Source organism: Chiloscyllium plagiosum, unplaced genomic scaffold (genome assembly GCF_037043375.1).
Source record: "Chiloscyllium plagiosum isolate Xiang-an unplaced genomic scaffold, Cpla_swu_hap1 HiC_scaffold_29, whole genome shotgun sequence".
Lineage (NCBI taxonomy): Eukaryota > Metazoa > Chordata > Chondrichthyes > Orectolobiformes > Hemiscylliidae > Chiloscyllium > Chiloscyllium plagiosum.
This window is the reverse complement of record NW_028270167.1, coordinates 48,745,829-48,753,679: the sequence shown is the minus strand read 5'-3', so window position 1 is coordinate 48,753,679 and position 7,851 is coordinate 48,745,829.

Sequence of the window (7,851 nt, the reverse complement as noted above, 5' to 3'; positions counted from 1 at the left end):
TTTATTGTCAGTAAAGGGAGTGTGGCTGGGGCAGGATTGTGAGGTTTCACTGTGGGACAGAGGTGATCTGGTTGAACAGGGAAGTCAAATATCGACAGAGCAGAGACAGTGGATCGGTCCAGTATCATTCTCCCATCTTCTGTTTCTGTACCAACAAAAGAAATTGCTGTAAAATCTCAGCAGGTCTGAGAGTATATTGGAAAGTAAAACAGAGTTAAGACCTCGGTACTAGTGACACTTCTTGTTGGATTTCCATCTCCCTGTGCCTTTCTGCACACTTCTTTTTATTGAACATTTCCTGTCTTCCAACTTTATGCTCAGCTTCTCTTTTGTTACTTCCTCTCCAAACATTTTTGATCATGCTAATAACCCCGGACAACATCGATCTACTCGAAAGAGCAAGGTAGTTCATTGAGCGGCTGCCAGTTTCAGTGCTGGACGAATGTCAGTAGGCACAGTTGCACTGTTGTGACGTCGTATGTCCGTTCACGTCACACCCTACACGTCCTCGGTTCAAACCAAGCAGGAGTTTGATTTGTTCCCTTGTTACATGCAGAGGTTTTTGAATTGTTGGGAACGGAGCATTCCTGCTTGCTGTTCTCATTAACAAACCTGCTTTGAGTTTGCTCGCCCATGTCTGCCGCTGCGCTGACAAGAATTACAGTTCCAATTTATTGTTGAGTGAAACGTTGTTCAGCTTCTCTCCTCGGATAAAGTGAGGACTGGAGATTATGAAGCGCTCCTGCCAGAAACGCCGTTTCTCCTGATTCTCGTATGCTGCCTGAACTGCTGTGCTTTTCAGGCACCACACTCTCAAGTGAAATTCTCTTCTCCCTGCTTGACAATATGTTTCGATTTTTATACCTCGATGGGCGTCCACTTTCAAGGCACAGTTACCGGACGTTGATCCTTTCTGTACCTGTACTAAGGCATTTGCTTTACATGTCAATGTGTCAATGTGTCGTGCTTCAGTGTCAAGGAGAACACCTATTTGCTCCTGTCACAGCGAACACTGGAATCCTGATGTACAGTCTCTGTCAAATGCATCCAGAAGTAGGATCTGAAACGCAGCATTTGGATCCTCTCTGGTGTAACTCAACCTGTGTAAACCAAAACCAGAAATCCTCAGTCATGTTTTGGAGCAGTTCACACATTCGAGTGTCGAAGCACTGGACATGCTTACACCTCTTTCAGTCATGATGAGGAATGAAAAGATTTACAGACTCAGGTGAACTGCTTGACTCACAATCTCGTACAGTCACTCATATTACCATGTGGTTTGAAACCCATCCACTGAAATTGAGGAAACTACGGTCAGGGTGCCGAATATCATTGTATCCATTTTGTTTTCTTGATATCACAGAGTTGCAGAAAAGTATGACGACGGACAGGGAGGAATGCAAGTCAAATGCAACTCTGTTGAAACGCCTTCTGTCTGATTCAGTGATGAACAAGAGTCAAGAATGAGACTAGAGGGAGATCATTTCGCACACTGAACAAAGATCAATAACGTACAGTTATTACTGCTTCCACATCTCAGATCGCCTTTGAACTTTCCTAAATATGTGTAGAGTTTTGTACATCTCTAAGTAAGAACCGTTTGATTTACTAACAACAAGTGAGTCGCATCTCCTCGATTCCCACACAGGTTTCCAACTCTCCTGACAGCCATGTTGCAGTTGCTCTTGGCTCTGCTGGAAAATTCACGATTAATGAGAAATAAAAGGAAAGTTGCAACTCGTTACGGCACCGCGTTTCGAATATCCTTGCTACGTGGTCTGTCATTCTTGGATTCCAGAGCTAGCATAGGTTTTCAGGTGGAGGAATACCTTTCTGCTGCTTATTCTGCAGAACAGGCTCACTCGCTGTGAGCATGCCACAAGGTATCGTCAGGTACACGGTATTTGCTTTCCGCTTTTAACCTGTCTGACAGGGTGGCTGAGCAAGCTGAGAAGCTACATTTCAGGTCCTAGTTCTTAAGAACGTTTAGCATTGAATCCTAGCTTTGCCACTTGTATGAATGGATTAATCTGGCAACGTTTGGCAGCGATGAGCTGTCTTGAAGTTGAACAGAATAAAACGTAATCATTCCTTATAAACCACGCTGTGATGTGGCAGAACACAGAGCCACCAATGTGGCAGTATTCACGCAGTGTTCCCCTGACGCTGTAGTTATCACATTTGCATCCAGCTGGAATGGCCCCCAGCATAATACGGGACCAAGATATCCCCGTCATATTCCAGGTGTTTTGCGTGCTTCACCATTTTCTCTGAAAGTGAATAGAGATCGTTATTTCACCGATGATGTGAAACCAGATCCTGCACTGAATCCGCTCACCGTTTTTTGTTGTTGGGGCTTAAAGAAGGGCTACCGCAATCTGAAACTGAGTTCCATTCCTTTCATTTCCTGCAGTTCTATCCTCAACAGGGCGGCTGGTGATCGGCCCACTTGATCCGGTTGTGGCATCTGTGCATTTTGAACCTAATCTAAAACAGATTGCAAATGGTAATCTTCACTTTTCGTGGTTCACTATTAGTCTGTTCTGTTTTATGTTACTTTCGCACTTTCTAGGTAAGGATGGTGCACTAAGGCTCCAGTGAGCTTGTGAGCACCGTTTGGAATTGCCTCGCTACCATTTGTGCGAGCTGTTCATGGCCCAGATGACTCAACTGCTTCACAGAGAGCAGTCATGCTTCGGTGTGCCAGGAAGTAAGTTATCTTTATCAGTTGTGTTTCTGTTCCACGTTAACAGCGGTCAGTGTTTGGATTCGCTGGAGAGCTGAGGGGGTAACACGATTTGTGACGTCTTTTCTGCAGCCAAAATCTTTGACGCAGAACTTGGGAATGTGTCAAGAAGAATGGTCATTGGCAGCAAAAGTTCGGAAAAGCTTAACCTCCGGTTGGATTCGAACCAAACATCTTCAAAAACACTAACAAAGCGTGCAAGATGAATAACGTGAGCCGTCTCCTCTTGCCAACAAACTACTCAGGATGCTACATAGTACTGAAGCAGCTCAGTTGTACTGTCGTGGAAATTAAATCGACTCGACTCAAATGTTAGCAAGTGCAAAAAGAGAGGTTTATTTGAGACCTTTGCAAAGGGACATGACACATTGGCAAGACGACTCATATAAGGAACGCCTGAGAACTTTCAAATATTCCTTTTATACAATAATGCTACAAAGTGAAGATTACCGATTGCAATCTGGATTAGATTAGGTTCATAATGCTTCTCCTTGTAAACACCGCAAGGCCAGGAGGCTGGAACATTCGATTTCCTTTCCAGATACGAAATTGCTTTTCTCATTCCTTGAGTTCTGATATGGTAATTTAACTGGCCTTGTAAGTCTGCTGATAGGTCGGTTTGCCATTACATTTTTTCTGTCTGTCTGCAATACGTGTCCCTAATTTAGGTCAGGCCATTACTTCTTTGTTTTCCCTATGCTTTTATAGATTTCACAATAATTGTCAAATTTCCATTACATTTCCCCCCTTTTTTGTTATTTTATAACAACAGCAAAAAAGTACAGAGCCTGACAGCAATACATCAAACTGCTTAGGGAGCACCAGACCTTTACTCGGACATCAGCTGCCAGTAACACAGCTTTATGTTGGTATCAACACTTGCTCTGTTGTGCCCTGTACATAGCCCAAACTTCACATGTAACACACTTCAACATTACGGTGTGGTGTGATCCATGTGATCGGACCTTCCTGCTGTAGGGCCTCTGATCGTTTTACCATTTGTTATCCCGCTGCACTCATTAGCAAATGCAGGAGGCAGGTACAAAAACAGGGTCCTACGCAAAGCACTATGTGTAAGACCAGTCCTACAAATAGCAGAGCGTGTAGGATCCAATATCCCCATCCGCCCCAAAGGGAGATAAGCCTTTGGAAGCTGGAGTCATCTGCTGGGGAGGCAGTCTAGTTGCCACTTTCATATGATTTATTACACTAGTGATATTCTGGAACTCATCAGGAAAATTAAAACAGCTTGAGGTATCGAACATTTTGCAATCGCCCCCTCTCTCGGCCGTCAGTATGTCTAGTACTAATCAATTTAGTATCACCGTTTCCCTTACTGCCGTTAACTCAGTATTATTGAGGGTCAGACCTTCCTCCGTCTCATTTGCTGACAGTTATACCCTATATGCAAGGCCATTCATCATTTTTATTGCCATCGTTGTCCCTGCTCACAAGCGAATAGACCACCCAATATTCGCTCCTAGCCTAGTCTTGGGGTCTGCGAGTGTGTACCATTCCACTTCTGCGGGATGTCACTTTGGGTACGCCCATTCCTGGCATTTGGGAGGAACACTGTCGTGCTAGTAGACAGTACCGCGGGATTTGGTCCATTAATTGGTTTGGTTGGTTGCTGTGCCCTGGTGCTACTATTTCCTGTAATATACCTCGCGGGGGGAGGGGGCTGTACCACTATATTCACCATATGTATCGGCGAAGGATCTATCTATTCCACACCACCAGTCTTCCTCATCCCTCTTCTGAGACTTGGTTATTATTACCCGTGCCATAGCACCTCTTTCATTGATAATTGAATACCTATATCCCGTGTGAGGTGTCCCAGCAGCCGTGGTGGCTACTACTAAGTGCCAGTCACTGGGACCGTAAGGATCCCTCCATAAATATTTATTGTCCCATTTATAGTTGTACTGGTTACTAAACGACCATGTAAAGGTCAACTTACCATCCTCGGTTAAGACTACCGTCTGCGGATGTATTCCCAGACGCCCCTGCCTTCACGAATCGTCCTGCCATGGAAGCCCCATATTTGTGTGAGTCTTCTAAGCATTACTTGCACGTATTCGGTTCCGTGTTGTCCGATGTCTCTTCAAGTCCAGCTACACGTTTGTAATGGCTGGTGTGTATCAACGTTGCTCTTTGTCCGATCTTAACAGCTGACTGTGTTGTAAGGAGCAATTCAAACAGTCCCACCCACCTCTTCGCCTTCCAGCGTTTCCTCCTGACGTCTTTCACCACTATCCAGTCTCCAGGTTCTAGGTCGTGCATCTTTCCTTCTGCTGATTTAGGTAGTGCTGCCTTCACTTGATTCTGTATTTGAGACAAATGTGCTGACAGTTGTGCGGTGGCACGGTGGTTAGCACTGTGCCGAACAACGTCAGAGACCCGGATTCTGTTTCCGCCTCAGGAAACTGTCTCTGTGAATTTTGCACGTTCTCCCTGTGTCTGCATGAGTTTTCTCCGGGTGCTCCCGTTTACTCCCACAGTCCAATACATGTGCAGATTAGGCGAATTGGCCATGCTAAATTGCCCATCGTGTTAGGTGTAGGAGTAAATGTCGTGGACTGGTTCTGGATGGGTTGCTCTTGGGAGGTTCGGGGTGGACTTATTGGGCACAAGGGCCTGTTCCCACACTGCGACTAATCTAATCTTATCTCATCTTGACAGTGATCTGTTATCGGTCTTACCTTACGTCTTCGGCCAATTCCTATGTTGGGCGGCCTACCAAACAAAGTTTCTAACGGGACAAGATCAGCTCTTCCTCCCCTTCTGGATCTCATGTACTTTGTCCATATCACCCCGAGATACTCACGACGTTTGTCAATTTATTTTTTAATGTAGCATTTCTCTTTCCACTGCCACTGCTCGCTGGATGGTCGGCACAGTGTTGTGTCACGTTTATTCCCAAGTAATCACTCGAGGGAAATATTGACAAATGGTGTCACATTGTCGCTGCTAAGCCATTTAGGAATTCCCCATCTCGGAATTATTTCAGTTAGCAAAGCCTGGACTACTGCAATGGCATCCTATTTAGACTTTGGGAGCGCTTCCACCCATTTGGGAAACATATCAACTAATACCAGACAATGCCTTTTCCCTTCGCTGGGTATTAGTTCAATAAAATACATCTGTAAATGTTCAACGGGTCTTCGGGATTGGGGGTGTTCTGCCTGAATCATCTGTATTCCCCTCCCTACATTATTAGTCGCACAGATAACCCATCATTCAAAATATTTTCAGTAGTAATGAGTAAATCCCTTAGTGTGCCAGTGCTCCTAAATACTGTCGTACATCCCCCCTTTTTACACATGGTCCTCGCTGTGTGTTATTTGGCAGAGAGTGGGAATAATGATCACGGTAGACAGGGTATACCAATGGGGCCACACCACACCCATTACCTCATTGCCGTTGTCCATTCACGCTTCTTCTCCGGCATGGCCTACGTCTGTAACTCCCATACATCTGCTTTGGATTACACATATTTGACATACACATATCAACTGAGCACTTGGCAGCTGCTGGGCTGCCGCCCTTGCCGAAAAGGAATCATAATTTTTCATGTGGGCTTCACATTTACAGACAGCGATTGATTTAGGCGATAGGACCGCTTCCAGGATGTCGGAAATAGGCCACGGTGTATGTTGGGCTTTCCAGTGTAGGTCAAGAAGCCCCTGTGTTTCCACAGGGTTCCAAAATTATGCACAACCCCGAATGCACATCTGGTGTCGATGTAACAATACACCATTGTTCCCTCAACCAATTTACATGCCTCAGTGAAGGGAATCAGCTCTGTTGCTTGAGCTGACAGATGAGAAGGGAGTAATTCCGTTTTGACTACCTCGTGGGTAGTTACTACAGCATACCAAACACAATTCTAGCCTGTCTGTTTGCTCCTGAATGCTGACCCATGCACAAAAAACGCCATATCCTGATTCTGAATTTTTGAATCCTGCACGTCTGGTCTTGGGCTGCAAATTTCATTCGTTAGAGCGACACAGTCATGTGGGTCTCCGTCTCCTTCTATGGGGACGTTACATCTCTTTATTGTCATGCTAGGCATCTCCAATAGCACAGTATTGTGCCTGAGTCAACGTGCCGCCGCCATGTGTGCTGTGTTTTGCTCGGAAAACATTAAGGATGCATGTGGGACCAGGTGGGTTAATTCACCATAACCGACTGCGTCCCTGGACGCTACAATAACCTTTTTCAGGTGCAGCCACGGATCGCATGCATTTTGGCAATTCTGCTGCTATGGGGTCTACATTTAGCCGAAATGTAAGCTACCTACCTCAATTTTCCCGCATTATCCTGCATCAGCACCCATGTCATGCAGCCACGCTTCTCATCTACCGTATGTACAAAATGCTTGTTTGGATTCGGACCCCCAGTGTAGGTGTAGTTTGGAGCGCCATTTTCAATTCAACTGCAATGTACTCTGGTTCTGAAACTCTTAGCCATGGGAAATTAGACTTAGGGGGTCCTCGTAATGTGGGATAAACATTCTACAGTAAGAACACATGACCAAAAAGGATAGCAATTGTTTCTTCATGTGAGTCTTTGGAATTGCTGGATTGCTTGATCTCTGTCTTGACCAATGGTCTTCCCTTGTTCAGGAAAGATGTGGCGTTAAAAACGTCACTTATTGTTGAACAAACTGTAGTTTTGCGAAACTAGCTTTGTGTACATCCCTGGCTAGATGGCAGAGCAATGCAAGCTTAACTTCCTCACATTGTGCCTCTGTTGGTGCTGCTATTGAGCATTCGTCTGCATACTGCAGAACCGCAGGTCCCGGGGTGAAAAGAAAAGTCTCAAGACTCCTGCATAGAGCCTCATTAGTTATGGTGGAGGACTCACAGCAATCTTCACAAAGTCGCGTGAATGTATACGATTTGCCTTTGAATGGAAAAGTGAACCAGAATTGACTTTCTGGGTGTACCGGTACACGAAAAAAGGCGTTTGCTAAATCCACAGCAGAGAACCATTTACTGTCCGGTGGAATTTGAACTAATATAGTACAAGGATCAGGAACATTGGGGGGTGGGGGGAACATCAGCATAATTGACTACTTGCAGGTCTTGAACAAATCTCCA